Below are 24,755 nucleotides of genomic sequence, written 5' to 3'. Positions count from 1 at the left end.
TCCACAAGTTACAGGGCTTAACAGTTGCCACAAAACTCCCCCCAGCACCTTACATCCACTTTGCTTAACACGCTCATTTCTCCACAGGAGGAGGAATGGAACAGAACTTGACACTGATAAACACCGTCTTCTAACTCTCCACAGCTGATTCAGATGACAAAATGGGCAAAGACACTTGTGCTCTGTCAACATTAAGGCTGCTTTATAGTATTACTAAGGAAACTAAACTATGGGTGAAAGAGCAGATAATTCTCATATAGGTCAGTATACAGTTAAAATAATTCAGTACCAGGAACTTACAGCATAAAATGTAAAGAATATTTACAGAGAATAATGTTTGCGTATAGATTGATTCTGAAGGAGAAGATTATTGAGCAGAAAAAAAGTGTCAAAAAGGACAGAGTAAATGATAGAATGGAAGAGAAGAAATAGAGATAAAAAGGAGGGGAGGGGTTCTGGGAGCTTATACATTAGCAGGAGAAAATAAAAACAATCAGTAGCAATACAGAAGATCAGCTAACACAGGGCTAGATGTAAATCCCATACCAGGACTCCAGAGACAAAATGCAGTGCCAGGTGATTTGTGGGAATTTCTCTGAGTCTTTCATTCACTTCTTCCTCTTGATAGGTCAGTAAAGCAGGTGTCCACTATTACCCAAGACTGCAAACGTCACATGAGTGGCAGAGATGAATTTAGCCCACAAATATTCTCACAGCTGAGCCTCACAACCCCATATATTTTATTTTCCGGTGTTTTTTTTTTGAAAAAAAAAATTGGAATTTTTTCAAGAAAACATGCCCTGTTTGCCCAGTGTCTTCCACTGTTGGAAACAGGTTAATGAGCAGTGACATGCAGTGGCAGAATTTCTCTGCTGACCTTATCTGCTTGTCCATTTACAAACATACCATGTTAAGAGATAAAATTCTTAGCTTCCAAATGCCCAAGTTCAATATCATCTTAAACATCCCTGCCCTCAGAATACAGTAACTACTGACATTATCAATCACTCCTTGGACCAGCTGTCAGGTTTAAACCTTGCTCTATAATTTTAAAGCTTTTCTCTCCAGTGCACCAGCACCTCACATTATATCATGCATACACATGAAAGACAAAAGGTATCTGACTGATAATAAATGATGTCACTCAGCTAGGGCTGGAAGGATGCCAACTGGTCAAATTCTTCAAAATCTTCGAACAGATGCTGTGGATATTCCAGTTATTACTTCAATTTCACACTCTTCCTATCCAGGCTGACAGCTGGTTTTGACAGCCTGCTCTCTTCTTCTCAGCTCTCGTGTCAACCTCAGACACATAATAACTGGGTTAGAGCTTAAACAATAGTGATTGGATCAGGTGGAGGAGAAAGCATGGTGGCAATAAAAATTAAGATGCTTCAGTACATCTGCAAACTCTGGCCACTTCAGCTGAAAGCAGCTTAACTGAAACTCATCCAGCAAGACAAAATCATTCAAAGGAGAAGACAGGAATTTTACAAAGGCCTTGAAGTATCTTGATGGGGTTTTTTTAATCACGCTAGAGCAATTTACCTTAAGGAGTCTGACTGATCAGTGTTCACAATCTCAGGATTGTAGATGTGTCAGTATGTTACTGTGGGACAAATTAGGTGTATCACCTAATTCCTGGCAGTTCTCTTTGAGAAAACATCCTACAACCTCCAAGTATTTTGGTGCAATGTAGTGCTAATAGCAAAACCTTTTGTTTCTCAAATCACTCTTGGGTACGTAGCATCAAATAAATAAGAACGAACTGGGGATCAGACCTCATCACATTTAAGTATCTGAAATAATGCCATGTACTGTCAACACAAGAATCTAGCCCCTATGTAAACAGGGCTATTCTCCACAGTAGGAAGAGTTATTTTAACTGCAATGCATTTCTGTAATCTGTTAAATAATTCATTCAAACAGGAACCACAGACATTTTTGGTGGTTGTTTTTGTTGTTGTTTTATTTTAGAGAAATGTTGGCTGTATATTTAAAAGGTAACCTCCACAATCCTCACATTCATAATTAGGTTTGCGGGTCAACTGAAGAATAGAAATCCGTTTGCAGAACAGCTCAACAGATGGTACTGTGTATTAGAGCAGAAGCACGTGGAAACTATTTGAACAAACGGCAGATGTGTCTGTCAGCTTTCTCCTGTGCCGTTAAAACAAAAATTGGCATCTAGGCCAGTGTTCATACTTCCCAAAATTCACAAAAATCCTCCAGAGCTGAGGGCTTTTGCAGGTCTTGTCAGGAGAAAAAAAAAGTACAGGACTCACATGGCAGCTTGCTTTGTCTCCTTATCTAGTCTCCCTTCTAGACTCCTTCCAAAGGCATCTCTAAGCATACAGAAAAGATTGCAGCTAGTTGGATTTCAGACAGTAGTGACTTTCCATTAAGGCTCTGTGTTTTTTTCACCCCTATAAGGCTAAACATACTGCATATCTCATCAAGAATAAATGCTGCTTTGAGAAGCACCACTCATGATCTAGTCTCATCTGCAACTGCTTTACCTTTATATGATTTACACAAAGTATGCAGAAAACAAACTATGGTATATAAAAGGCTCACAATTCAAGGTTCATAACAACTCAAGGATCTATCACATGAAATTTATGTTTTCCCACACACCAGCTGTTGATGCAGCCTTTGCATTTATAAAACACATTATTTTTCATGTGAATAAAAGTGAACTGCTCTGTAACAAAGTACATTTAACTTGGGGTCACTGGAAAAACTTTACGATTCTGAATACACCTCGTTACTATATGTAAACTTCACAGTAGGTTCCAATATCTGCTGCTATTAAAGAGAGGCAGAAGATTGCTGTTAGCATAACCAAGTTGGAGCCTACTTGCTGAGCCAATAAGAATTTTTTAAAATGTTCTTTACATGATAAAATGCTGCTTAAGAAATGTACATAACGAAAAGAAAAAGGTGTTAGAACTTGAAGAGCTTAGATAACTTCATTTTTAGGAATATCTATGAAAGAATCAAATCTTCTCTAAAAAGTATTTGCCTGAAGCAATAAAAACAACAGTATTTTCACAATAAAAATGTATTTTTACATTTAGCTGTTATGGAAGTTAATTCTTAATTAAGGCTTCTCTTAGGCTTCCATTTATTCAGAGCACAGGAGCTAACTTCCCTGGGGAAGAACAGAGCCTGCTAGCTACTCCTGAGCAGCAAGGTATCAAAGCCTGTCTCATCCACTAACACTTCAGGAATCACCTGGTCCCATCTCTCTCTGACCTGCAGTCTGGGCTCCAATTCTGCTCGCTGTCAGAGCCTTCCCTCATGTGATAAAGCTCTTTAAAAGTCCCTTGCATTCTATCAGTAGGAGGCTTAAAAGTAGAAAGTACCATTAGAGCCAGCATTTGTTAAAAATACTTTCTCATTGCTGTTTTAACAATGGGGGTAGGTGTATTTGTCTCAGTTCTGTGCTAACTGGAAGACAAGCCTGCCTCTCAGAAAACAGAGTAGACTACCATCCCCTTGATTACTTCAGTTGAGGTAATCCCTTTACACACAAGGGAACGTGCAAAAGCATCCTGAGCAGTCCTGTTCATTCCCCATCTCTGCAGGCTGCCAAAGCACAGCTAGACAGTGACAAGTCAGTGACACGAGGCTCACGAAGAAGCTGCCACAGCCATGAGCACACAGACCAACAAGGAGCAACTGCTCTGCTCCTGGGCCATGCATCACGGCTTCATGAACTTGAAAGTTAGTTGAACAAAAAGCAGCAGCCTGTAAAAGTAGCTCCAGTCCATCACACCCAAACAAGATGCAGTTTTGAGGTACTCAGGTAGTACCCCTTAGTACTTGCTGTCTGTGCAAGACAATGCCAAGGAACTCCCTTTGAGTAAATCCCTTTGTCAAAAAGAGCTCAGCTGGATTCCCCAGCTTCCCAAGCTGGCTTTAGGCAGAAGTCCTTCTAGTGACTGACACTATATGGTGCATTTTCTGAACTTCTGACAGACAGTTGTCAAAAATTTCTGTTTCTCTGCATCTTCCCATTTTCCTGCAGCCATACTTATTGGAGGCAAAATATGGAAAACCTGCTTTCTTCAGTGGAGATGTTTTTTTCCAGTTTTCCATAAAGCACTTTTTTTCTGCTTTCAACTACAAAGTGGTTCAGAGAAGAGCTTGAACCCTGTTGGATAAGTGGGCTGTTGTTCTAAGGAGTTAATTCTCTGTATATTCCAGCCTACCCAGCAGGAAGCAAAGAAAAATAATGCACAAGCTTGCCTACCAAGATAGATCAAAACATTTGAGATTAAAATGGAGGATAGAGAGCTTGCAAAATTGCCTGTAATCCATAGACTATCACCAACTGAGCAAAAGCTTTTTACTGCTCTTGCATCTTCTTTCAAATTTGCCATGAAGCAAAATACAGGTAAACTTGTCAAGCCAAAGATCATGCAGCAAAATTATTTTGCACTAACTGAAGTGTCTGAGTTGTTTACATTAAGTAATTCTGTGACCAAACGCACAGAACCAATCCAAAGTTTTAAACAGTACTTCTAAATACCTGGAATACAATAATTTCAGAAATACATTGCAGTGCTTTTCATCTTTATTAATTTAATATTTTTCAGCAACAGACAAAGCACAAGGAAGTGCACTGAGACTATCTGCCATGACAAGTTCTAATAGCCTCTGGTCTGTTCTGCAGCTGCATGTGCTGTTCTATGAATGTATTGGCAAAGTATAAAGCATGCAGTACTAGCTACTATTTAGAGGGGCTTCACAATGGAAAGAGAATTATTTAAGTAAGGAAATAAATATTTTCAAACAGTATGTTATGAAACTTATCTTCATAATTCTTCTAACAATAGTTTTCTTTATAATGGGCAATACCAAGTTTTAAAATTCAATTACCCAAGTAAAAGCAAGGGAAGTACTTGCAGAAATTAGTTTGGCATGTCTGGAAGAACATAATAAAACTTGCTGTTAACCCCTCTTAATACGTAGAAAAATCTATTAGAAACAATGGCGTAACTGGATAGTACCTTTGGGGTGGATAGTATTTGGCTAGGAAAAAAAAAGAGGGAGCATTTTGTTCTAGTCAAAATAATGCTAGTTGTGTTGGGTTAAGGCAAGGAAATGGAGGGGAAGGGCAACAAAAGAAAAATCACAAACTTTTTATCTCCCTGTGATGTTTAGTCATGGAAGGCAAAGACAGAAGTGAGGCACCTGAGGATTCTCCCACTTCCTGCTAGCTGAACCAAACAGCCCCATGGAACACCAGAACATTTGAAGGAGCCAGAGCAGAGCAGAAAATTTATCCCATAAATAGTTTGTCCACTTGGTCCTCACAAAAGAGTTATGCTTCCATCTTCATACAATATCAAGCTTTAAGGTACACTAGTAAAGGGAGAATACAGTGTCAACAAAGCTGTTCTAGTCCAAATAGCTGAACAGGAGCTGAGCATTAAGTACCTATTCCACCAAGCCAAATAACTAAATCAATACTGTACTGACAGCCACTGTCTACAGGTTTATGTAGCTTAGTCTGGATAGCCCTAAACAGAGTTAATAGTAAGACCAGCATGAGAGGGTTCCCTGACAAAGACCAAAGCACTAACACACGGCTCCACAGGGGAAATTACCACTGCCAGTTCTTGGGTGGTCTGCAGGATTTGATTCAAAGGATATTACATTCCTTGTTGCTATCAATCTCATTCTTTTCATTTCTGTGAAACCCCAGTGAAAGAAAGAATGAAACAAAAAACCTGCTTGCCTTCTCCTGATCAAACTCTCACGTGAGCATCTAAGGTAAAACTGATTTCTAAGAAGTATTTATATTCCCCACTTCTAAAGCACGTAACATTTAGAAAATCAAACTTAATAAATCATCCTCCTAAATCTTTTACAAGAATAAAATCCTACTCAACTACTCGTGGCATTACTTATCTGCTGAAATGGAACTTAAATCATCACCTTTACACCTGTGCAGCATGGCACAATGATGTACTGCACATCGACAGTATTTGGTTTTGATGCTGTTTTTTGTGTTACAGCCCACGTTACAATGGTTATTGATCCAGTGAAAAATATGATTGATTTCCTACTTGCCTTTGCCTTTGCCATTAACAAGAGTAAGTCCCAGAAAATGGCTCTCTTTGTATGTTGTCCTAGTATATGAAAATCTGTACCTGCTGTTTAATTGCTGACAGATGGCTAAATTCTAACTACAAGCTACTAGCAGGTAGGATAAACACACCAGAGAGTTGACATGTATTAGATGCAAACTTTCTAAAAATGTTAAAGCTTCTGTTTAATATGAAACATTTTGAGCAATAAAATTCTTATCTACCTGTTTTTGAATTTGCTGTATTTAATCACTCCTCGACGCAGATTTTCAAGACCTTCTGGTATATGATGTAACAGCAATGGGGCTGTTTAGTCTTCTTAGTCTTTTTGCACCAAACAGCCCTTCAGTTTGCCTGCATGGTTTAAGCTGAAAAAGGAAACTGATCATCTAGCAAACTGTTTGCAGAAGAAAAGGACTTCTCCAAGCACGTGAACAAAACTCAGAAATATTTCAACCAGATCACTAAGTTTTCTTTGAGAATATAAGGATCTATTTGCTTCCTTGAGAAGCTTAAGGAAACAAGAGCAATACCAGAAATTGAGACTACAACACAAATAAAAAGAAGCAATAAACAGGAGAATCCTTCAACTGCATTTCTGTACTATAACTACAGCATTTTGATGCACAGCACCAAACACCAGTAAATAGTAAATAAGTAAAAAGAAGGGACAAGCATCATCAGTCTCTGACCTGATTTTCTCCCATAACCTTTTGGGTTGTGAACAGTTCTCTAATTTACAGAGCAAATCTTTCCTTAACGTACATCACCTAATAAATCTCCACACTACATTATCTACTTGTTAAGTCACCAGTTTCATGAGATTTGAAATTAATACGAAATCAGTTTGTCCTTTGCTTTCTTGTAATTGCAACACAACGTTTTCCATCACAAATAAAATGAGCTACACTTGATTTACCGTGGAACACAAAAATTTTAGTTAATAAAGAAATAAGCTATTCTTCCCGTGGTTAAATCAGCAGTTAACTTCTGTATTCAGCAGTTTTATATTCATTTATATGCACATATCAAGACAAAGAATGCTACTAATTGGGCTTTGAGGAAAAAATAGTATGTTGTATGACACAGTCCTTCCTATTTTGTCACATTTGGAGTTTTGTGACACAGAGTAAGAGAGAAAGGGATAAAGACTGACTGTTTCCCTTCAGTAAGGAAGGAATCAAGATCAAAGAAATGAACATGGAGATTATATTGACACAACAGCGGATCCAATCCATTCCAGAGTGTCGCATGACAATTCCCTACCTCTCATCACTTATTTGTTCACACAATGGCATCAGAGCCACCACAGAACAGCAAAATGGATGTGAAAGAAAATCAGTCTCAAGCATCTAAAAGTTCAGAGCACAGCTTATATATTTTGCAGAACTGGATGATCTTAAACTAGTCTTTCTTAGACTGTATTCTAATAAGCAGCTCTTTCAGATAAGAAAGAAAATTATGTTGTATGGACCCTTTTCAAGTAACAGTCACTTCTTTGAATAAAGCCTTCTCAAAGCTTGCAAACCTGCTTTATGTCTTCCTTTACAAAGGCACTACTCTGACAGGTAGTTTATCCAGACTCCCACAAGCTAATTATCCATTCACTTAATGAGTACAGTAGCTGATCTAGATTTATTGCAGTAGCTAGAAGCATGTGTGAATAAAATATCAGTACTGTTTGTGATATGGCAGCTATCTTGTTTGCAGAATTCTAGTTTCTTCCAGGTCATTAAGCCCTTCTCCATCAGATATTTTACTATCATTAGAAAAAAAGTGGTGTGATGACACTAAAAAGACAATGAGTATATTACCAAGTCAGAAAAGGTGAGAATAAGACTCAAGTATGTTAATTTGGAGCTGAATTACAGATCACAGAAGTCTTGAAGATGCCTTGGAGTGCATCCTGAGGCACTATAAGAATCAATAGGTTGCAGTGAGTTAGGGCAGAACTTCTGTGTATCAGTCATCACATTAGATCATTTGTTTTATGGTACAGGCTACGTTGTAAGATTTGGTTAGTTGGTCACTAGCCTAATCACTGCCTTCCCAAAACACAGTGTAGTATTTGGAGGAAAGTGTGTGTGTGTGTGTGTGTGTGTGTGTGTGTGTGTGTGTATACACACGTCAGATCTAGCACAGGACAGCAACAGCATTAAAAGACAGCGTTTGACTGCATAGAATTTTCTTCCATTTCACTAGTAAGCAGTACTTTCAGAGGCAGAAATGCAAATACACTTATTTTCAAGATCATCTTCTCTGCTCTTTCTTAGGGGAACACTACTTGTTGAGATATAAACCCTTGATGCTCTAATTGCTTGATCTTAGTCACTGTAAGATCACTTACATTACCAACACTTACTTGTATAGATTCATCTCCTGCAAGTCCTTTTTTGAGTAAACTGTGTTATATTTGGAAAAGTTATAGTCATGGATATTTCAGTCATAATTAGATTCTGACACTTCAATCTAGTCAGTGGCCATGGTTTTAATAGCAAGGAAGATTTCCAAATACAGTGTCACAGAACATCTAAAAAAGTGCATTATTGTCTACATATTTAATTTACTACTTGTGCTGACAGCTGTCCACAAATGGACACAGCTACGCATCATGCCTTTCCACACTGTTCAAAATGAAAAGATAATCTGACATAAATGAACATGTTTGAATTTGCAATCTTCACTATTTCCTTTTAGAAGGATTTGTTCCTTCTAAATTCAAAAGATTGCCAGCATACTCAGAGAAGCATTTCAGTCCTTCAGAACAATGTTACACTAATCAGTATTGCAAGAAATAGCAAACCAGACCTCTTTGTATTGTGTCACATTTCGCTAGGATTCTGAGTGCATGCTGCTGCTTTTTGCTCCCTAGTAGCAGTATGAATAGATATGACTTGTACAGGTGAAAAGCATAACGCTAGAACACGGATTTTGCCATTTTTTTCTTAGGCTTCAATGAGGACACCTGAAATAAGAAATATTAGAAGGGGATATCTATTGAAGTATGTATTTTTGAACTATGCCTAACCTCATAATTACTGCAGCTCATCATTCAAAGAGTGCACCTAGGTGAAATATTTTCTGGTGACATCTACATTTTCATCTCTATTTTTCTGTAGGCACAACCTTAAGCTCGGATCACAGTTCCACATTGGCCAAAAAATCTCCCCAGTAACAAATAATCAGCCCTGTTCCGCACAGCACAGCGAGGCTATTAAGTCCATTAGGCTCTCCAAGGTATGTCTGCATAAAATTGTTCTTTGATTCAGCTGGATTTTTTCAGAAAGTTGTAATGACAGCACAGGTTTGTACAGCTCCCATTCTGCACAAGTACTGACAGTGCATGTGAGCACTGTTCTTTCACGATTTGGATTTTATCTCCCTGAAACTTGCTGCACACTCAAGCAAGTGATCAAATTCAACATTAGATAGAAATGAACACCTCTTTATTTTCACCTCTCTCAACAGTATCTCCAGCATCAGACCACATACTATGGTTGTATATTCAGCGGAGGGAAAAGATGTGAGATTTCTTGTATTAAACACATCAAATCAGAGTATACACTAGCTGTAAAATTAATGATTTCTGAACCAACCATGCTACTTCAACATTCCAGAGGTGATCACTGAAGAAACACTGACACACATAAAGCTATAAATAACATTGTATGTTATCTGCTTGGTGTGCTGGTCATTGTACTAAAAGAAAACAAAATTTTGCAGGGTAAGGCAGAGGACCGACAGAGCAGGGGAATGCAGAAGGAGAAACTTCATTGTGGGGTGTCTATGAAAGCAGATATGTCTCTGCTTCACTGCAAGGACATGATTTACACCACTGGAACACTGTGCATTTTACAGAGCGTTGTTTACAAAGTCCAAGTCAGATACAGATTTTCCTGATAAAATCCCTTTACCCCCATTCCAGAAGCAGCATCCACAGAACTGCAAGATTTGCAGTACTGGTCATTTTGTCTTTCTGTTATCCAGCTCCCTGATGTCACAGGTTTGCAGAGCTCCTGAGCTCTGACAGTCCCCTGCATAGTCAGGGGGACATTATTAAGAGTCCACTGACTGCCATTTAGTCCTTCTCAAGCCTTTCCCCATAGATGCAGATTTAGTTCCAGCTGCTACAGTCTGAATAGATTGTATTCCTGGAGTGCCTTCCTTAGATGCATTTCTTTTCTCTACAGTACTCCGTACTGCTTGATAACCTTTACCATTTTTTATTTACTACTATAGGTCACCAGAAAAGAAGAACAGGTCTTCCCCACTACTCGTATGTTTCACAGTATCACAGATGCAACAAAATGATTCATAATCACGTAGGGCTGCACTGGCTGTTCCTTTTGCCCAGATACTGGGAGATGTACTTTCTATATTGAACAGATGGGAAAGATACTGAAAGTGCATCCCACAGCTTAGAATGCTTAAATCATCGCAGGCTGTTTTTGTATTCTTTGTGTGTCCATTCACTTGCAGGCTGCGATGATTATAAATCAAGCAGCAACACATCCAATTGCACTCCAGAGCTATAATTTAAAGAATAAATAATCATGTATGTTTAGAGGTGTCTTAGTGATGCTATAAAAATGTAAAATTTCCATGTTCTAATCAGAGATGGCCCAGCAGAAACTTAGGCAAGTCTCCCTCACCTTGGGTTATTAAGAAAACACTGGAATGTGAAGTAACTCTTCTTGGCAAAGTAATGTAATAACATAATATTTATAATATCAGGGAGTTGTCAAATTACAGATTGCACGCTTTTTACTCATTATTCCAAACTAAATGTTTAGAAGAATGATCAAAAAATGGAGTTATTAATTAAAAAAAAACATATTTCTAAGAAGTTTGAAGTTGTAAGTCTGATAGATACATCAGGTTGGGTAACTTATCTCCCTAGAAAAAAGAAGTTACGTCATCTTTTTTTTTTTTTTAATATTCAATCTAATATCTGTTATTAAGCAGTCTGCAAATCTTTAAACACACTTAATTCTGAAAGAATTCCCATTTTGTAACTGCACGGTAGCTTCAATTTCCAAATAAATCTTATGCTGCACAATGAACTCCTACATACCTACGTGAACTCCTAGCATTACCTACATGATATCTTTTGCTAATACATCCAAGCAATAACGCATTAAATGTTTTACAAGTTCTAAAAGGCATAACCTATGTGTCTGACCTTCTTATTTCAGCAATCACCTTACCAGCAAAGCACTCACCTGTCAGTGAAACTATTTTACGTTCAGAGTCAAATCACTAGATTTGCAAGATATCACCTTTGATCCAACTTACTCAGTACATTATGGCAGAGTTGCCTTGAGATACACTATCAAGCATAAGAATACAGGAAATGCAAAAACAGTGCTGACTACAACCTTGCATCTTGCAGTTCCTCACATGTATTGTTGAACATAAACCATCCCAGCCAAATGAAGTACAGCAAGTTATTCCCGCTGCACTACCACCTCTGAGTTCTAGTTTTCCTTAAACTTAATTACTTTCCTACAAACCCAGCAGCCAGTCCAGATCTGTTATCTCAAGACCGTGCAACAGTGCTCACATGGCAGGGTAAAGAAAGGATAAGAATCCTGTGTTAACGCAGAATGCTCAGTAGCACAGATCTGGATGTCAAGTTTTTCTTAATTTCTATGCATCTGCTCTAGTCCATTTTGAAAACCTTTAAACAAATGAAAACCAACCATTAAATCCCAGGTGAAACACATTAACAGGTATAGCACAACAACTGGTAACACACTGCCACCAGAAGGCTCTTAGGAGGTCACGCACTCCTTTTTCTACGTATTATAAAATATGTTTGTTGATCCAATTTTAGGAACACAAGGACAACAGAAGATGAAAAACTGAGCTTCTGTGAGAATGAAAGAAATGAAGCTGTGCATCTTAGCAGTTTGTTGAAGCACAATATTTAACAATATCAGAAACTGCCAGTTAGAAAAACTGAATGAATATAACCTAGCAAAATCCTTAACAAAGAGAAGAAAACAATATGGGAATTAAAACAACAACCTGAATTCAGCATCCATATCCTCATAAAATTAAACAGACCTGTTCTTACTGTCCTGTAAAAAAAAAGCTCCATTTCTAATGCTGACTCATGCTTATCACGTGTGTGAAGTGGAAGTATTTAGATACCTGTTACAATTTAAATCAGACATTCTTAAGGCTTTTTAAGACTTTACTTGCACTGAAGCACATTTGCACAGACTCAAAATTATGTGCTTCTCCAAGACTATTTAGCAACCTGCATTAACCTCTGCAGTGCAGGATCACAACTCTTACCTCTGACAAGAGCTACAGCATTCAAACTACCCACACAACTGACTCTCCCAGCAAAGAGCTTTTTCAGGTGGCAGAAACAAATACTGTGAATGATTAAAACAATCCTTACTGCTGTTCACATCCATGCAAAAAACTGAACTGGGAAAACACAAAGGAGAGACAGAAACATATTTACAGCGTCCAGGATCAAGGCAAGATTATGGGACAAATACAGGAAATAGCTGCCTACAAAAGACTGTACATCAAGTGTTGTAGAAAAGCTTGAAGGCTCCTGGAACATCTAATCTCATGATTTGAGCCTTCAAAAACTATATTTTGAACCAATAGAAATATATTCTGACTTCAAACCATCACTGTCACATATATGTAACCCTCCTGTAATCATGTATTGTCTTCGTTTTGTTTGCTTTTTAAGTTTATATCATGAAGTCAATTCATCTAGAGGTTTTTGGTCCTTAAATAATTTTTTTTTTAACCTCTGTTGTAACTGCAATTGTTGCATACCAAAGAGATTACAATTTAAAATGCTAATATTACACAAAACTTAAAAACTTTTCATAAACATCAGATTAACTAGTTATCATTAGTAAACTTCTGAGAATATTGAAGTGTCTACTTAGACTATATCACAAGTTATTAACAGGTCACCTTATATATAATTCGTGCATTATCAGCATCCTTAAATTAAGTCTGTAACTAAATATTACAAGGTATCTAACACGAAGCCCTCCAGAAACAAAACCGAGAAAAGCATTTCATCAAATGCTATTTCAACTTTTCAATGATATTTTGTCCTCACTTAAATAACTGATTGTAAACAGCATTTCAAATATCCTTCCTTTATAACCTGTAGATATTTCATCACTCATACATGTTTAGTTCTTCAGCTTTATATAATGCTAAATGGTCAAATTCTCTATCAACTGACCTATGAATGCTCCTGTACTACCACTTCTTTTCATAAAACCATTTGGATTGGAAAAGACCTTCCAACTTCGACCACCAAGTCCAACCATCCACCCAGCACTCCAATTCTACTGCTAAACCATGTCCCTGAAGTGTCACATGCACACATCTCTTTGATACCTCCAGGGATGAGGACTGCACATACTCCCTTGGCAACCTGTTCCCATGCCTGCCCCCCTTTCTGTAAGGAAATTCCTCCTCATATCTGGTCTGTACCTTCTCTAGTATAACTTGAGGACATTGCCTCATGTCCTATCACTTGTCACTTGAGAAAAGAGACCAACACTAAACCCGCTGCAACCTTCTGGCAGGCAGACGTCAAGCAGTGAGATCTCAGCTCAACTTCCTGTTCTTCCTGCTGCTCCTCATGAGTCTTGTTTTCTAGTCCCTTCACATTGGCCTCTTTGCTATTCTCTGAACATGTTCCAGCAATTCAAACCCCTTGTAGCGAGGGGCTTAAAGCTTAACACAGCACATGAGTTGTAGCCTCACTGGTGCCAGATACAACCACTTCCCTCACTCTTCTGGACTACTGGCTTCACTAAAAGGCAATGAAACAAGGACTACGATTTTTATATTTTAGGGCCACCAAACATTGCCAAGGATGTTCTGAAGTGTGTATCACTCTGCCATTTCTTCAGGATTGTTGTTTTCCAGATACCACTTTTTGGTAACTAGCATACATGTCATCTATTATATATCCTAACTTATGTGAATATATAATGACAAACCAAGTGTTACTTTTTTTTTTTTTTTCCCCAGAAAAGTCTATTTTTTTTTAATCCTAGATAAGGAGTTTGTATTTAGCACTAAGCTTCAGTTTAGATTAATGTTTAAATGGAACTACAGGTTTGGTCAAAGCTTGTATCGAACAAAAGCCTTTTCAGATTTCTGTGTCATGAAGTATTCCATTACCATCCAAGCTGAGTTAAAATTACCCAGAAGTGCAGAGCCTATTGAGACTTATTGCTTAAATATACAAAAGGTTCAATCAGATAAATTACTGAATCTCATGGTTTTACTTTTCTCGCACAGAGTATTTAGTCTATTACCTTTTACAATATTTAATTAAACCATTCTATCAATTATCCTGAACAAATACGCAAATACAACCATAGCTGCTTCATGCCATGTTTTCAGACTTAGTATTCATTAAAAACTCTGCTAGACTATGTAACTTATTCAATTCATTTTGCAATTTTAGCAATTGTCTTACCTAAGAAAACTGTTCTTTATAATTAAAGCACTTGTTCTTATTTGGCACATTTCCCTCTGTAAGTTGAATTTAAAAGCTAAGGAAGAGTTCCCTGTGGTATACATAGGTCTGGTATTTTGGGGTGGGGGAGAAGCAGGGTTGGTGTTTCGTTTTTTTTTTTATCTGAACGAGAAAGGTATAATCACCCATCACATAATCATGTATTTTATCTCATCTGCACAACAAATTATAGGCCTGTAAAGCCACAAGATATTACCAGGATCAAGGTATCAGTGTTACACACAGATGGGTTGTATAACAACACTGAAAATGAGAACTTAATAATCACAGTAGTAGAACATAACCTTTTCTGGAAGGGAATGTTATGCAAGGAAGGCAAATTTCTCAGGTTGTAAACAATTTCAGTAAAAATTGGAAAATTCACAAGATCAAAACCTGTCCATGTAAAGCAGTTCTCAGCCCCATCTCTTACTTGTTTATCGTCAGCTGTCACTGCCCACAGAGCACACCTCTTCTGTTATTGCAACACAGCACGTGCTGAAGCCATGCATTCCTTCCTCCAGCTTCACTGCGAATTAAACAAATTATTATAGCAAAGAACTGTTGCTCAGGATAAAGAAATGCCTGGAATCTCCATCAGAAATTAAAATCACTAAGTCAGTGGAAAGAAATTATTGACAGTACTGGGCTTTGGATCCAACCATACAAGAATCTTCCCTTATATGTTACAAAATGGTAACTATTCTCCCCTGACACGTTTTCCTATTACTCTTCTCTCTATGATGCCTTATTACAATCTAGTGTCTCAACAGAAATTAGAAAACTGACCAAGTAAAATCAGGATCTCCTCATTAAAATAGTAAAATTGCCAGAATTTTCCCTTGTTCTAGGTTAATATTTCATTGTAGACAGGAGTGTTTTACATACACAACAGCCATCCTGTGCAAACCTCTATATGTTGAATAACACACAAGTGTGCACGAGGGCAGTGTTTTTACTTAGCAAACTTGCAGTGTTATCAGTGAACAGATGTATACCAGAGAACTCCTTCAACTGGGAAACAAATGATTTTTATTTTTTTTTAAACTCTATTAGTACAACATGGTGATGTATCAGTACTTGTATGTGTAAACAAATTAATGAGTTAATTGCAAAGAGACACAAAAATTTGTAAAAACAAGTCAATTAAATCATAAACAGTCCAGAAATAAGTGTAATGCAATTAGTTTTCTAATATTCTAATAACTTCAATCAACAGGATCTTAATTACATGACAGGTCAAAACAAAAAAATTAATTGATATGAAGAAACTTTTTGCTGCTATACTACAGAGCTGAGTTTAAAAAAAAAAAAAAAAAAAGATCTGTGTTAATGAGGTCAAAATACTGTTACCTAAGAATTTAATATTTTTAATAGACAACACCCCTTGTTCAAGCAGGGCCACCCAGGTTTTGAAGATCTCTAAGGAGGAGACTGCACAGCATCCCTGTTCTGCCTGTGCTCAGTAACCATCTGCATCATCCATCCATCAAAATGCTGTGAACTGTTACCAACGCTTAACTCCTATATTGAGCAAGCAGTAATTCTGTCTAGGATTAAGGAATGCAACTCCAGTCCAGGCAGCATACGACAAAACCATTACTTGTCTGCTTTTTAGGTCCAAGGATAATCTCTAATATTTATTCCTTTATTGAATCCACAGTCCGGTAAATTAATGATTTACTTTACAGGAAGAAGTTGCTAAGAGGATTTGCCTAAGAACTATTTGCCTAAAGCTCCTACAGTGAAGTCTGAATGGGAAGAAAATACAGGAGGGAAAGTGTTCTCCTACCTAAGGTATTTACACAGTCCCATTATCATCCTACTTTGTGACAGATGATACTGAAAGTCTCCGTAGCAATAGTCAACTCCAAAAGCTAGAGAAATGTAATTACCACCTTAAAAACTGAAAGTAATCAAGCCCAAGAACAACAAATGGCTGGTTTTACAACTTGGTTTCTTACACAGCAGGTAATCTACCAGGAAAACAACACTAGGAGAAATGGTATCCAAAGACATTCACATTAAAGCCCGTATCTGTTGGCACTTCCCTGGAAGAGACAGCAGTAGGGTAAGGGCACTGCTAGCCAGGGCTGGCTGGGTAGCGGGGCAGCACAGAGGACGGAGAGGTTCAGTGATTTCACGATTTGTGTGTTAATGGAGTGAGACGGAGCAACATTGTAAGTAAAACCATTCAGGTTTTAATACCGTTAGCAAGAGGTGCATCACGGGTACTTATATTTATCAACTTGAGGTCCAGTATAGATGAGTATTTACTATTCCAGTGACTTCTCATTGCACTTCTCCAGAAAAAACAGCCTTCTTACATTTTCTTACCAGTGCTCCTATTACATACCTGCCATAAATCAGAGCATACACGTGTTATTTTTGTCCTTGCTTGACATTGAAGTTACTGCATATCTTTCAGTAGAGTTTAACTGAAAACGGCTATTCAGCAGTCTCTGTTGTTTTGAAGATGTTCCTTGATGGGGGGGAGCATGACTAATAGCATATAGTTTTTAAGGTAGTTTTTCCTACAGTTAACTCTAGCAGAATAAATAACAGCTCACTGAATTCCAACACCTCTACCCACACACCTCACCTGGCTCCCCCTCCCCCCAAAAACGAAAAAGAAGAAGATGTAATAAGCAAATAAATAAGAAATATTTGTAAATAAATTCCTGTAGCCTGATGTCCAAATACCCTCTGATAGCTCTCTCAGTAGCTTGACTTCCTCTTGCTGATACCAGCCAGGGGGCTGCCATGGAGAGCCCTGAACAAAGTGATGAACCCCATTTTCTGCCCTTCTGGTACTTTCCAAAAATCTGAAAGTAAAGCTTGAAATAAAATTGACTCTTTGCTCTCAGCAAGAAGTAATATTTATAAAATGTCCTGGTCAAACACAATAAAATCACACTGAGTTAGAAAATTGCTTTTGTAATTGATTCACTAGTTTTCATAGAAGAAAAGGCATTTCAGTAGCATTTTCATTAAGCTGCTTGTCTACACAACCACCACCACTCCTCCTTCCAAATCTCTTTCTAAAAACATAGCCTCTTAGTCTGAAATAAGTAGTGCAACAAAAAACATGGTACATAGTGGCAAGTTGTGCTGTAAAAGGTCTGGACAGTGAGATTTTGAGAATCTGCTGTTATTCAGAACTGCCAAGCATAGCACAGAGGCAGCAGCCCACGTGTTTAGCACAGCAGGAATCACTAGCAGTGCAAGGCTCGTGCTCCTGGTGCCTTTGTGCTCCTCTTGTCCATGCAGACAGCCCCCGCTCATCACTTCTACTGCTGCTCAGGAACATCCCAGAAACCAGCAGGATGAAACAGCTGGGGCCCAGATTATTTTCAAGACTCACAATTATGTCAGTCAGAAACTTGTAAGACTTTAAATATCTAGTGGAAATAGTCTTAAAAGCTGTTGCACTTCCCATCATGTCTGAAAAGCATTCCTCAGTACGATGAGCCAGTGGCAAGTAGTCCACTCCCTTAAACCAGTTTGGTTTTTTTTCCTATGTCATTTTTAAGGTGCCATGCTGATAGGACCAGGTCCACAAAAAACTTGGGCTGTACACATTATCATTAGTCATTAAATAAGAAAATATGCTCCATCTATAATGATAGAGTTAAAATTCATCTACAGAAACTGGATCCTATACTAATACTAAAAGAGGAACAGTAAAACAAAAAAAGCCAAAGTCTTACTTGATGCAATATAGTGTTTTCCTTTTCTAAATCTAAATTCCCTCCTTCTTCCCTGAAAAGGGATAAGCCCTGTGAACAACCCACATCTCAAAATAGCATCAGGACTTCTGTGTTACCATCAAGTATTTAGAGTGAGGTATATTTATTTTCACATATTCTTCTGAGAAAAGCTACAGTAGCTAAATTAATATTCCTTAATGTGTTCCCATTGCTTTGCAGTCAAATTCCAGAGAACTCTCCCACTGAAGAGCTTTTTCCCCTCCACCAGTTCATTGCCACTGCCTTGGCACTAACCACTGTGCACATCTGCACTGCCTCAGCATCTGTACAGCATCCCCCAGTTTCTGAGCTCACAGAACAGAAGGGATGCAAAGATCCCATGTATATACAGCTGTATTTGAGATGTCTACGTAATTACAGTATCCTCACCCATGATAGTAAAAGCAATTGCCAAAGCCAGCTAAGGCCACAAGGTCAGCCCTTCTGCTGTTTGGTCCCTGTGCCTGTGGTACAGCTCTGTGCTGCCACACAGCACACATTTTCTGTGCAAAATCTCAGAAACATGCAGCATGAGCTCACTTTTAAAATAGAATGTATACCTTGTACACAGATCTGCAGTGTAGTATCTCAGATTCTCAGTTCTAATTTAAACATCACAACAGAAAAATACTGTGTAATGTTCCCAAGAACCTTCATTAAAAATCAAACCTGGTTCCTACTGCCAAGTTTTAAATGCCAGCCTTGCATTTTATTTGAAACAGTTTCTTGAACAAAGGGCATTCTTCTTATTACACACACACACACACAAATTAACTTGATCTCACATGCTTTTATATATTGTAATTCGTGGATTACTGAAATTCATAATTGAATAATATGTAGATGTCACCTAGAGGTACTAAGCCAATTCTCCTACTTGTAATTGCCTGACTAAATAAGAATGACACTAACTTTAGCATTTTCTCTCTGATTAAGACCACTATAGATTTGTGGTTGCCTCCACGTAATATAAATCAATAAAGAATAATTTTCAAGGCAGCAAATCAATCGTCAGTTCACAGACCCTAATACCCCTGTGCAGGATTTATCGAAAAAATGAATGGCAGCCTTGTTAGTGGATGTACAACATGCTTTGCAGGCACATAATGGTTTAAAGCCCAGACTACAGCTTATACTGCTGCACCTGCCAAATTCCTTAACTCTCCCCTTGCCTTTGCAAGAATGTGGAAATAGAAGAGAGGGAAACGGGTATCTTCATAGGAAGAAAGGAAATTTTAAATGTATATTCACCTTATGCTCTTCTGTGTTAGCATCTTGGTGTCAGGATATTCCCATATCTTCTGTAAGACTTTAATGGAAACACATTACTAGGCAGAGTTTTGTAAAACGATTTGCTACTAGATAGAGTGCAGACTGATGCTTTAATGCAGTTGAACTGTCCGGAAAAGAACCTATGGAGAAAAAACATTTGAAAATGCTAACCTGATTAGATCTAAGCTTTTATACGCATATTCTCGTCCAAATAATTTATCTCACAGAAAGAAAAAAAAAAAAGAGTGAGATTGGACTCCTACATTTCTCTTCTTGTTTTATACGACACCGCACTGTTACAGGATACAGTTCTGGATCTGATGGACCACTCCTGGATCCAAGTTAATGTCCATGTTTCCTCATACACCAAAATTTTTGGTCACTAAAACTATGTTACTTTGGTGCTAGAAGCAATATACCAAATGGTAAAGGGCTATGAACGCCAGCTTGACAGTCCCAGAACATGCAGTACTGGGGTTTATCTCATTCTTACTGGAGGTAAATGCATTCTGAAGACAATCAATGGAAACAGAAATTTATCACTATTCGAACTACAGACACACTGGGTGTCAGGGCAGGAGGGAGATGGCAAAGATGACAAACTGCTTGACAGCAATTGCCCAAGGAAAGTCTAGCCCCACCTAAAGTTAGAGCTAAAATAAAAACCTTAAGATGCAAACGTGGAAAAGTGTCAAGAAAGAATTTCAAGTGATAGTTCAAAACTCTTTTACATGATAGTCAAGCTGCATCACAATAATCCACTCTTGAATCACTAAGTACCAATGCCAATGCAACCTTTAAAAATGAGAAGGATTCAAACTTTCAAACTTTGTTCTATACAAAGAACAATGGTTGCTCTTTCTCACAAGGCAGTGGAAAGAAAAAGTAAAATAGAAGCTATAGATACAGAATTTTATGCAGAGAAGGCAAAAATTACGCCTTATGCCAGACTGTTATGAAGAAAGAACTTGTCATAAATTCAAACGAGGCTCATTCACTTAAACATAAAATAAAGGTTGAGTGCAACCTTCAAGCAAAGGAGACAGAAAATGTGCAGGCATTGTAATATCCACGCTTCCCCACAGCGCTGAGAAAATAGGACCTTAATTATGCAACATTGTTGTCACCTACAATGAGAACTAATGCTCCCCCACTGGTTTCTGAAAATCTATTCCATTCTCAATACAGTATCAAACCCACATTGCATACTGTAACTTCTCATCTTACTTCCAAGGTTAGGTTTTGTAGGTGTGTTGGCTTTTTACTTTATAGTGTGAATTTTGCATCTGTACTGGGAAATAAATAGAACTGGGGAAAAACAAGTATTCATTAAAACCCATTTCTCAAACAAATTGACCTGACTCAAAATTAATATCCTCCTTGCCCCACAGCCCCTGCCATTTCTGCTAATATTTTTCAATGGAATAGTCACATACTATTTAAAACCACTTGGTAGATTCTTTTCATTAAGGTAAGGTTCTCTATACGTAATCTGAGAAAATGGAATATTTAAGAGTTCTAAAAAAGAACAATAAGCTGTACTAGTAATCTGTCCTTTCTTGTCTTCCTCCCTTACTTAAGCCATTTACTTAAACTTCATTCCAACATCTCTTTTTTGCTCCTATTCCAGTGTTTGACTGTCCCTGTAATCATTTCTTTTTCTCTTATTTCCAGCTTGATTAAACTGTATTGCATGGTCCATTGCTATTCATCCTTATCTCTTGCATTTCTATGATGAATCTTGCTTCATCTTCTCTGTAAATAAAGATTCCAGTGATTCTTTAATATGTTCTATTCTGAAATATAAATAATACTCAGAGATTCTCCTACTGCTTTTCTTTTTAGGATTTCACTTTGCTTTTTTCTCCCATCTTCTCATCATGAACCGAACAAGGAGAATATTCAACGTATCGACTAAATGCAGAGTTTGAAGTAACAGAAAACAAGAAGCACCAAGCTTGATTTTCTTCCTAGAGGCGTTTGATTAGAGGAAAACTGTTCCAAGTCATTATTTCATGAGGTGAAGCTTATCTCACTAATTGAACAAAAACTTGAAAATAAATGCAAACAAGTGGATGACTTTATGGTCACTGCTTTTACCAAACCAGCTGAGATCTCCTTTCCTACCGTAGCATTGAAACTCAATGGTGTTAAAACACAAGAATGAAGTCTGATGCCAGTGACACACTACAGCTGTCATATAGATTGCAATAAAGCATGAATGAAAATAGCACAGAACCAGTAATCATCTCACCAGAGTAAACATATAACCTTATATTTGTAGGGATAAATCTGTTGACGTAAACAACAGAAATGAGAACAAAGGGCATAGATACATACAACTGCACCGACCACCATGGCATAAGAAGTAGCAAATATGTCAACTGACAAATTATTCAGACAAAACTCAACAAAAATCTTGCATCTACATTAAACATTTCACTTCGTGATACTGGTTTGAATTTGTTATCTGTGCTGAATTAGGACTACTTAAAAAAAACAATTTCCATCCAATCCCTTGGCTGATCTATGCCTCCCAGGAATTACCACCTCTCACGTCTCCTGCACCACACACAGTTTGCCTCCCAGCCAAGGATTACAGCACATTGCGCAGAATGAGTCCTCTTACTTTGTTTTGCAGTCTAACACACGCCACAAATGCAGTTTTTCATTTCAGTTCCTCACTGCTAGTACAGTTGAGCAAATAAAACATTTTTATTTGGACCAAATTTACCTGAAATTTTCTTATTTCTTTTCTATTTATGTGATTTAACATCTTTGAAGAGAAAGAATAAAGGTGAAGAGTGTATTTTCTCAAATAAATTCTGAGAAGTTTTATGCAAGTTCAAAATTACTATCCACCACTCAACAATAATCATGCATCCAAAAAAATTAGCGAAGATGCCAGTAGCTAAAGTAACATGTTTACACCTTCACATGAAACCAATCACCACGCATTTCAGCATAAGCTTGTTTTGGATTGCGCTACCAGGTATATTCAGGAAGTGCCCTACATTTTCAGAGCTAAGAAGCTCAGAGCATATCTCCATCTACCTACCCCATGCCCAGCTCATGAGTTTGATTCCTGAAGCAAATTTCCATGGAGCCCCTAATTAACAGGACTCCACCGAAAACATTGGGTTCCTTTCAACTCTAGCTCCTGTCTTTGCTATTAGAAAAATCTCATGCAACAGCAATCTAATTAGTCATCAATTACTGCTGGATGAGAGGAAAAGAGCCAAGATGCCCTTCACATGGAAGGTGTTCCTATTTCATCAAAATCACTGAGTAAAAAGAGAAAGAACAGCAAAGAGTATTGCTTTTGCATAGGGGAACTAAGAGGGCAAAGACTAGGTGCCTAGTTCCTGTTTCATTTACAGTTGCTGAATGTCATTCAATACCTGCTTAACATAAAATGGAAGCACTCACTGCAGGGACTGTGAAATATTGAGCTGTTAAGTGAAAAAAAGGATTACAGCCTATTCCTCCTGCTCCCAAGGTTATGCTGTAAAAGAGTAATCTTACCTCTGCAAACCTGAAATGACCCAGAGCTGGTGCAAACCCTAGTCTGAGCTATTACCCAGGGAGGGTAAGGACTGAAAATGGTTGAAAGACAGATGAGGGGAAAGCATACTGAAACTCTCAGTCTTATGCTTCCCATCCCTCTTAACTCTTCTGCAAATCTAGCCCAGGAACCTTAAACTTTATAAAGCAGCATGGTTCACAAGAGCTAGCCACGCTCCATGCTCCCAGCACAGAATCAATCAATAGAACACCATTCTACTGATATCCCTGTAAATTAGGCTCTTTTTGTGTATCTCAGAGGGGTGGAGCACTAGCTAAGGCACACAGACTTTTGAAGCCCCATCTCTACTATACTCATACAGTCCAAACTCAGCAATTCTTGCTGTTAATAAAAGAATGACTTAAGCGTTTGCATGGGGCATTATCTATATGCCATTGCAGATGTTCCTTTTAATATCAGCTCTATAGTATATCTTAATCCATGCTATTTCAAGCATGTTGTTACATTGGACACAACATCAGTTTAGTAAATCAGATGGCCAGATGCCTCGTTTAAAACGCAGTCAGCATTCTACTTTAAGCAAGCTTAAGTGCACTTACAACTTTTCTGCTCTTATGGGGTCATCACTAACAGTAAATCAATTTAAATTTCTTACGCGTTTGCACTATTATTTAATACTTGATCATCCAAAATATGTCAGAAATGTGAGAACTGAAAGGAAGTCTCATCTGCAAAACAAAATTCAGTCCAAAGAAATTCAAGCTGACGTGGGATTTAAACTCATGAACAGGGAGAATAAGCTTCAGGGAGCTCTTTCTAGTAACTTCAGAATTGAATTTTGCCCTATATTGTTTATTTTAAGGCTTTTGTGCATATTCCCCTCTATAATTTGCACATCACCTTGTTCATTACTGAAATAGCATTTCAGTACATGTCTAATGGAAATAATTACTATAAATTGTTTAGAACTGTGAAGCATGTGGGACTGAGCTTTCATTTCAGCAGTAAGTCTATATAATCACACTGAGAGCTGCTCTAGAGACTTTTTATAAAGTAATCAAATTGTGAAACTTAGCAATGCAATCGATTTTCTTGTCAGAAGATCTACATCACTGCCTGGGATGCCAAATGGTTGATGAGAAATTCAGTCACCTACAAGCCTAGGAGCAATCACCCACCCACCAAAACACTCAAAGAGATAGGGGGGTCAGTTTTAAATGAGTTGCCTAATTACCTGCAATGCACTGGTACAGCAAAACAAGTGGCACTGAGGAACGCGTGCTGTATTCAACAGCTTCTCTTTTTCATTTCTTATTGATGCTTTTTCATTCTCAAATAAGGCTGCCTTCTTTCATGCCATGTCAGAAAAGACACATGATAATGTTGTAGCATTCAGTGAGGAGCTGCTTCATTAACAACTGAGTTATGTCACATCCTTTTATACTTTTCCATACGACTGCAACCACTTGACAAGACAGACCTTAACACAATGCATCAGCTGAAGTGTACAGAGAAATACTGCTTTCAGAAGCATGCTGTCATTACAGGATTTTTTCCTTTTTCTCTGCTCTGTAGGCTTTCCT

Source organism: Tympanuchus pallidicinctus, unplaced genomic scaffold (assembly GCF_026119805.1).
Source record: "Tympanuchus pallidicinctus isolate F22 unplaced genomic scaffold, pur_lepc_1.0 scaffold21, whole genome shotgun sequence".
NCBI lineage: Eukaryota > Metazoa > Chordata > Aves > Galliformes > Phasianidae > Tympanuchus > Tympanuchus pallidicinctus.
The sequence above is the reverse complement of the archived record's forward strand: the minus strand, read 5'-3'. Positions refer to the sequence as shown.